This window comes from Peromyscus eremicus, chromosome X, assembly GCF_949786415.1.
Source record: "Peromyscus eremicus chromosome X, PerEre_H2_v1, whole genome shotgun sequence".
Lineage (NCBI taxonomy): Eukaryota > Metazoa > Chordata > Mammalia > Rodentia > Cricetidae > Peromyscus > Peromyscus eremicus.
In genome coordinates this window covers 26,004,583-26,012,918 of record NC_081439.1, presented here as the reverse complement: position 1 = coordinate 26,012,918, position 8,336 = coordinate 26,004,583, and positions in this window count along the sequence as shown.

Below are 8,336 nucleotides of genomic sequence, written 5' to 3'. Positions count from 1 at the left end.
CATCCTCCTTTTCTCTCTTTTTCTCCTTCTATTTAGTCTCTCTGCGTGCCAGCCCCACTTATCCTTTCTCCTCTCTTGCTATTGGATGTTCAGCTCTTTTTTAAATTTATTATACATTTGCACATGTGTAATAACATGATTGTGACACAAGCCTTTGTCTTCCACACACAAACTCATGCATGTACTCACATATACATGAACATGTGCACATGTGTAAACACAATTGTGACTATTCCATACTGCTTTCTAGTAAAATATATGTTTAACTTATACAACTCTGTGAAATATCTGGATTCTAAATTTGTATAGTTGATTTTGCAGTATTCATAATAATGGTAATAATATCTATATCTATTTCTGTTTTTGAAATATTTTAATTTGTTTATTCATCTATTTACCTGTGTGTGTGTGTGTATGTTTGTTGTGTAGGTGTGCACGTGCCACAACTTCTCACAACATGTGAATGGAGGTTAGAAGAGAGTGAGTTCTCCCTCCCTACTGTGTGGATTCTGGAGCTCAAACTCCAGGCATCAGGCTGGAAGCAAGCCTTTGCCCTCTGCACCATCTTGCCAGCTGGCATTTATTTCTTCATGATTGATTCTTATTCAGAACTGATTTTTTTGTTACTTTTTTTAATTAAGAATTTTTTTTTATTCATTTTATATACCAACCACAGATCCTCCTCTCATCCCTCCTCCTGCTCCCTCAAAGCCTTCCTCCCCAGCCCACCCCTCATCTCCTCCTCCAAAAAGGTAATTCCTCCCATGGGGAGTCAGTAAAACCTGGTACATTCAGTTGAGGCAGCTCCAAGCCCCTCCCCCCTGCATCAAAGCTATGCAAGATGTCCCACCATAGGTAACGGGCTCCAAAATACCAGTTCATGCACCAGGGATAGATCCTATTCCCACTGCCAGGGGGTCCCTTAAACAGACCAAGCTACACAACTGTCTCAATTATGCAGAGGGCCTAGTCCAGTCCCATGCAGGTTCCACAACTGTTGGTCTAAAGTTCATGAGTTCCCACTATCTTGGTTCGGTTGTATCTGTAAGTTTCCCCATCATGATCTTGATGCCCCTTGCCCATAGAATCCCTCTTCTCTCTCTTTGACTAGATTCCTGGAGCTCGGCCTGGTGCTTGGCTGTGGATCTCTGCATCTGCTTCCATCAGTTCCTGGATGAAGGCTCTGTGATGACAGTTACCAATGATACCACTATTGGACATATACCCAAGGAATGCTCAATCATACCACAAGGACACTTGCTCAGCTATGTTCATAGCAGTACTATTTGTAATAGCCAGAACCTGGAAACAACCTAGATGTCCCTCAACTGAAAATGGATGAAGAAAATGTGGTACATATACACAATGGAGTACTACTCAGCAGTAAAAATCAATGACATCATGAAATTTGCAGGCAAGTGGATGGAACTAGAAAATATCATCCTAAGTGAGGTAACCCAGACTTAGAAAGACAAACATGGAATGTGCACACTCATAAGTGGATTCTAGATGTAAAGCAAAGGATAATCAGACTACAACCCACCACTCCAAAGAAGCTAGGTAACAAGGAGGACCCTAAGAGGGACTCATGTGTTGGCCTGGGAAGGGGAAATAGATGAGATCTCCTGAGTAAACTGGGAATGAGGAGGGGGGTAATACAGGTTAGGGGATGGGGAATGAGAATGTAAGGGAATGGGATGGTAGAGCTGGAACAGGGATGGAGTGGGAGAGCAATGAAAGAGATATCTTGATAGATGAAGACATCCTGGGGATAGGGAGAAACCTAATGCTAGGGAAGTTCCCAGGAATCCACAAGGATGACCCCAGCTTAGATTACCAGCAATAGTGGAGAGGGTGCCTGAGCTGGCCTACCCTGGTAATCAGATTGGACATTCAGCTCTTTATTAGACCATCATGTATTTTAAACAGGCAAAGTAGCACAGCTTCACAGAGTTAAATAAATGCAACATAAAAGAATGCAACACATCTTTGCATCATTAAACAAATGTTCCACAGAATAAACAAATGTAACACATCTTAAAATGATAGACTACAACACTCTAACATTTAAAGCAAGAGTCCATACACTTTTTCTAGAAAAGGCCATGTAATGTTTCTTTTCCTCCATTACAAGCAAGCCTCATGTCTGTGCAGGGACTCTGGGTTCACTGTGGATACTCATAGTGAAGAGTGAGACTGTCAGAGACATTTCTCAACTAAAGAATAATCTGAATATTGAAAACTTCAGTTATCAACTGTGCAGTGGAGGTACACATCTTTAATTAGAGCACCTGGGAGGCAGAAGGAGGCCGATCTCTGTGAGTTTGAGGCCAGCCTAGTTTACAGAGTGAGTTCCAGGACAGCCAGGGCTACACAGAGAAACCCTGCCTCAAAGGAAAAAGAAAGAAAGAAAGGAAAACCTCAGAAATCAACTTTTAGACCTGTTTTTTTTCTTTACTTTTGTGTGTGTGTGTGTATGTGTTGGGGCAATCTTACTATATTGACTATGTCCAAGGCTGGGCTCAAATCCCTGGTCTCAAGTCATCTTCCTGCCTCAGCCTGTTTAGATCTGTGCCATATTTTTAATTTGGTTATTAATTTGCTTGATATTTAGATTTTTTTTAGTTCTTTACATGTTTTGGAAATCTTTCTCCTTTCTGTAAGCTGTTGCTTTTTCCGAATGATGCTGTCCTTTGCTGTACAGAAAGTTTTCAGTTTCCTGAGGTCTCATTTATTACTTGTTGATCTTAGTGCCTGTGCTAACAGTGTTCTGTTCAGAAAGTCTTTTCCTGTGCCGATGAGTTCAAGGATATTCTTCACTTTCTCTTCTATCAGATTCAGGGTATCTGGACTTACGTTGATTTCCTGATCCATTTGGAGTTTTATGCAAGGTGATAAATATGCATTTATTTGGGTTCTTCCACATGCAGCCATTCAGTTTGACTAACATTTGTAGAAGATGCTGTCTCTTTTCCAGTGTGTGTTTCAGCTTTTTTTTTTTAAATCACAGATCAGTGTCTATAGGTGTGTGGGTTTATGTCTGGGTCTTCAGTTCCATTCCATTGATCAACATATCTGTTTTTGTGCCAATACCATGTGGTTTTTATTACTATAGCTCTGTAAAATAACTTGAAATTGGGGATGGTGACACCCTCAACAATTCTCTTACCACTCAGGATTATTTTAGCTATCCTGTTTTTTTTTTTTTCATATGAAGTTGAGTATTGTTCTTTCAAGGTCTGTAAAGAATTGTGTTGGCATTTTGGTGGAGATTGCTTTGAATCTCTAAATAATTCTTGATAAGATGCTCATTTTTCACGTGGATCGTCCAATGACAGAGAAATGGAATGAGATCTACATGAACAGCCTGGACATGGGGGGGGTAGTGAAGGGCGAGGGTCTAGGGAAAGAGAGCTTGGGAGAGCGGGAGATCCCAGCTGGATCAACAACAGAGAGGGAGAACAAGGAATAGGAGACCATGGTAAATGAAGACCACATGAGAATAGGAAGAAGCAAAGTGCTAGAGAGGCCCACAGAAATCCACAAAGATACCCCCACAACAGACTGCTGGCAATGGTCGAGATACAGCCCGAATTGACCTACTCTGGTGATGGGATGACCAAACACCCTAATTGTCGTGCTAGAAACCTCCTGCAACTACTGAGGGATCTGGATGCAGAGATCCATGACTAGGCCCCAGGTGGATCTCTGGGAGTCCAATTAGCGAGAATGAGGAGGGTTTATGTGAGCGAGAATTGTTGAGACCAAGGTTGGATAAAGCACAGGGACAAATAGCCAAACGAATGGAAACACATGAACTATGAACCAATGGCTGAGGGGTCACCAACTGGATCAGGCCCTCTGAATGGGTGAGACAGTTGATTGGCTTGATCTGTTTGGGAGGCATCTAGGCAGTGGGACCGGGTCCTGTGCTCATTGCATGAGTTGGCTGTTTGAAACCTGGGGCCTATGCAGGATCGCTTGGCTTGGCCTGGGAGGAGGGGACTGGACCTACCTGGACTGAGTCTACCAGGTTGATCTCAGTCCACGGGGGAGGCTTTGCCCTGGAGGAGGTGGGAATGGGGGGTAGGCTGGAGAGAAGGTGAGGGGGGCAGGAGGGGGGAGAACAAGGGAATCCGTGGCTGATATGTAGAACTGAATTGTATTGCAAAATAAAAATAAAAATAAAACAGTAAAAAAAAAGATGGTTATTTTTACTGTGTCAATCATACCAATCCATTAGCATCTTCTGATATTTTCTCCAATTTCTTCCTTCAAAGACTTGAAGTTCTTGTCATACAGGTCTTTCACTTGCTTGGTTAGAGTGACTCCAATATGTTTTAAAAATTTTTGAGGCTATTGTGAAGGGGATTGTTTCCCTGATTTCTTTTTCAGCCCATTTGTCATTTGTATATAGGAAGGGTACTGATTTTTGTGAGTTAATCTTGTATCCAGCTACTTTGCTGCAAGTCTTTCTCAGCTATAGGTGTTCCCTGGTGGAGTTTTGGGTGTCACGTGTCGTATCATCTGCAAATAGTGAAAGTTTGACTTCTTACTTTCCAGTTTGTATTCCCTTGATCTCCTTTTGTCGTCTTATGGTTCTAATTAAGACTTCAAGTACTATATTGAGTAGATATGAAGAGAATGGACAGCTTGCCTTGTTCTTGATTTTAGTGGAATCGCTTTGAGTTTCTGTCCATTTAATTTGATGTTGGCTGTTGGCTTGCTGTATAATGCTTTTACTCTGTTTAGGTATGTTCCTGTTGGCTTGCTGTCAACAGCCTTTATTATGTTTAGGTGTGTACCCTGTATCCTTAATCTCTCCAGGATTTTTATCATGAAGTGTGTTGGATTTGTTAAAAAGCCTTTTCAGCATCTAGTGAGATGATCATGTGGGTTTTTTTCTCAGGTTGTTTATGTGGTGGATTACATTTACTGATTTTTGTATGTTGAACCATCCCTGCATCTCTGGGATGAGGTCTTGATTGTGGTGGATGATCTTTTTGTTGTGTTCTTGGATTCAGTTTGCAAGTATTTTACTGAGTATTTTTACATCAAAATTCATGAGGGAAATTGGTCTGTAATTCTCTTTCTTTTGGGGGGGTCTTTATGTGGTTTAGATATCAGGGTAACTATGGCCTCATAAAATGAATTGGGCAATGTTCCTTCTGTTTCTATTTTGTGAAATAATTTGAGGATTATTAGCATTAACTCTCCTTTGAAAGTCTAATAGAATTATGCTGTTAAAACATCTGGCTCTGGGCTTTTCTTTTTTCTTTTTTGGGGTTGGGAGACATTCAATGACTGTTTATATTTCACTAGGAATTATAGGTCTTATCTGACCTTAATTTATCTTTTGTAATGGTACATATCTAGAAATTTATACATTTCTTTTAAATTTTCCAATTTCACAGAGTATGGGTTTTTAAGGTATGTTCTTACGATTTTCTGGGTTTCTTCAGTGTTGGTTGTTATGTCCCACTTTTTATTTCTGATCTTTTTAATTCAGATATTCTCTCCCCCCCTTTTATTTAGTTTGGGTAAGCTTTTGTTTATCTTGTTGATATTCTTGAAGAACAATTTTTTTCATTGATTTTTATATTGTTTTATTTGTTGTTGTTTCTATGTTATTTATTGCAGCCCTGAGTTTGATTATTTCTTGCCATCTATTCCTTTTGTGTGTGATTTCTTCTTTTTGTTCTAGAGTTTTCAAGTGTGCTGTTAAATTGCTCGTATGGGAGTTCTTCATTTTTTAATGTAGCCACTTAGTGCTATGAATTTGCCTCTTAGAACTGTCTTCATTATATCCTATAAGTTTGGGTTCATTGTGTATTCATTTTCATTGACTTCTAGAAAGTCTTTAATTTCTTTCTTCCTTTATGTTTTGACCCATTTCCATTCAGTAGTTAATTGTTCAGTTTCCATGAGTTTGCTGTTCTGTTGTTGACAATATCCAGCTTTAATCCATAGTGGACAGATAGGATGTAGGGAGTTATTTCAGTATTCTTGTATCTGTTGAGACTTGTTTTGTGTCTGAGTATGTCAATTTTGGAGAAAGTTCCATGAGGTACAGAGAAGAAGGTATATTCTTTTGTGTTTGGGTTAAATGTTCTGTAAATAACTGGCAGGTCCATTTGGCTTGTGGTGTCAGTTAGCACCAGCATTTCTCTATTTAGTTTTTGTCTGGATGACCTGTCCATTGGTGAGAATGGGATATTGAAGTCTCCTATTATTGGTGTGTGATGGTCATTATGTGATTTAAGCTGTAGATTTAAGCTGTTTCTTTTATGAACTTGGTTGTCCTTGTGTTTGGTACATAGATGTTAATTGCAGTGTCCTTTTGGTGAACCTTTCCTTTGATGAGTATGTAGTATCCTTTCCTATTTCTTCTATTTACTTTTGGTTTAAAGTCTAATTTGTCAGATTTTAAAATGGATACACTGGCTTGCTTCTTCAGTCTCTTGGAATATCTTTTTTTTCCCCATTCTTTTCCCTTGAGGTTATGTCTATCCTTGATGTTAAGGTGTGTTACTTGGATGCAGCAGAAGGATGGCTTCTTTATTTGCGTCCATTCTGTTAGTTGTTTTTTCCCCCTTCTTTTTAGGAATTGAAAGCCTTGATGTTATTGATTAGCAATGTTTGTTGATTCCTGTTATTTTGGTGTTATGGTGTGTGTGTGTCCCTTTTGATTTACTGGTTTGTTATTTATTTCTTGGGTGTGGTTAACCTCTTCAGGTTGAAATTTTCCTTATAAAATTTTCTGTAGAGCTAGATTTGTAGATAGATATTACTTAAATTTGGTGTTATTGTGGAATATAATTCATTTTGTTTTGTTTTCTCAATCTATTCTGATTGAAAGTTTTGCTTTCAATAGTAGGTTGGCTGACATTTGTGGTCGCTTATAGTTTATAGAACATCTGTCCAGGCCTTTCTGGCTTTCAGAGTCTCTATTGAGAAGTCAGGTATGATTATAATGGGCCTGCCTTTATATATTACTTGATCTTTTTCACTTGCAACTTTTAATATTCTTTCTTTGTTCTGTATGCTTAGATTTTTTATTATTATGTGGCAAGGGGCATTTGTATTTTGGTCCAGTCTATTTGGTATTCTGTATGCTTCTTGTACCTTTATAGGCATATCCTTCTCTAGGTTAGCTAAATTTTCTTCTTTGATTTTGTTGAAAATGTTCTTTGTGTCTTTGACCTGGGTTTTGTCTCCTCCTCTCCTATTCCTATTATTTTTAGATTTGGTCTTTTCATAGTGTCCCAGATTTCCTGGATGTTTTGTGCCAGGAGTTGTTGAGATTTAACATTTCTTTGACTGATTTATCCATTTTTTCTGTCTTGTCTTCAGTGCATGAGATTCTCTCTTCCATCTCTTGCATTGTGTTGGTGAGATTTGCTTCTGAGGTTCCTGTTTGAGTTCCTAGAATTTTCATTTTCAGATTTCCCTCAGTTTGAGTTTCCTTTATTGATTCTATTTCCACTTTCAGCTCTTGAATTGTTTTATTCATTTCTTTCCAGTGCTTGTTTGTATTTTCATAGCTTTCTTTCAGGGATTTATTAATTTCCTCTTTAAGTACCTCTATCATATTCATAAAAGCTATTTTAAGGTCCTTGTCTTGTGCTTCAGCTACGTTTCATTTCTCAGGACCTTCTATAGTAAGGTTGCTAGGCTCTAGTGGAGATGTATTGTCCTGGCTGTTACTGTTTTTACACTGGTGTCTAGTCATCTTGGATTGGGAAGACTGTAATTCTAGGTGCTAGTAGCTGGTCATGTCTTTGTTGGGTGGATATTTTATTCTCTGGTTTCTGTTGCCCTCTCTGGTTCTTAGGAAGAATGTGGTGGCTGTGTAGCCTGGTAGAGGATTCTTCTGGGATCCTCAGGTGTGGCCACTGGAGGTTCTCAGTGTTTCTAGGTATTGGAAGCTGTTACTTAGGAATGGAGATGAACTAGGAAGGAGAGTGAGGGGGTCCACAGGAGAGGAGAAAGCAGGGTGTTCCACCAGGATCTGCCTAGTACCCTAGGAATGTGGGCAGAGAATGAGGAGAGGCCCAAACAGATAGTCTGCTACAGATCTGGGGATGAGACTAGGGGTTTGGATTTGGAGAGGAGGGAGAGTGAAGATCTGAAGCTTGCTTACGTGCTTTGCTGGCACTTGCTTCTCTGACAGCCTTGCCTAGAGAGTTCCTAGGGAATGTCAGCTAAAGCTGAGGGCTGGGGCAGTGGGACAAACTGGGAGGAAGATTGGAGGAGATCTATGTGATCCAATGGAGATGGGGGCAGGGAGTGGGCACAGCAGGTGTTCTGCTTCAGAGCTGAGTTGAGACTGGGAG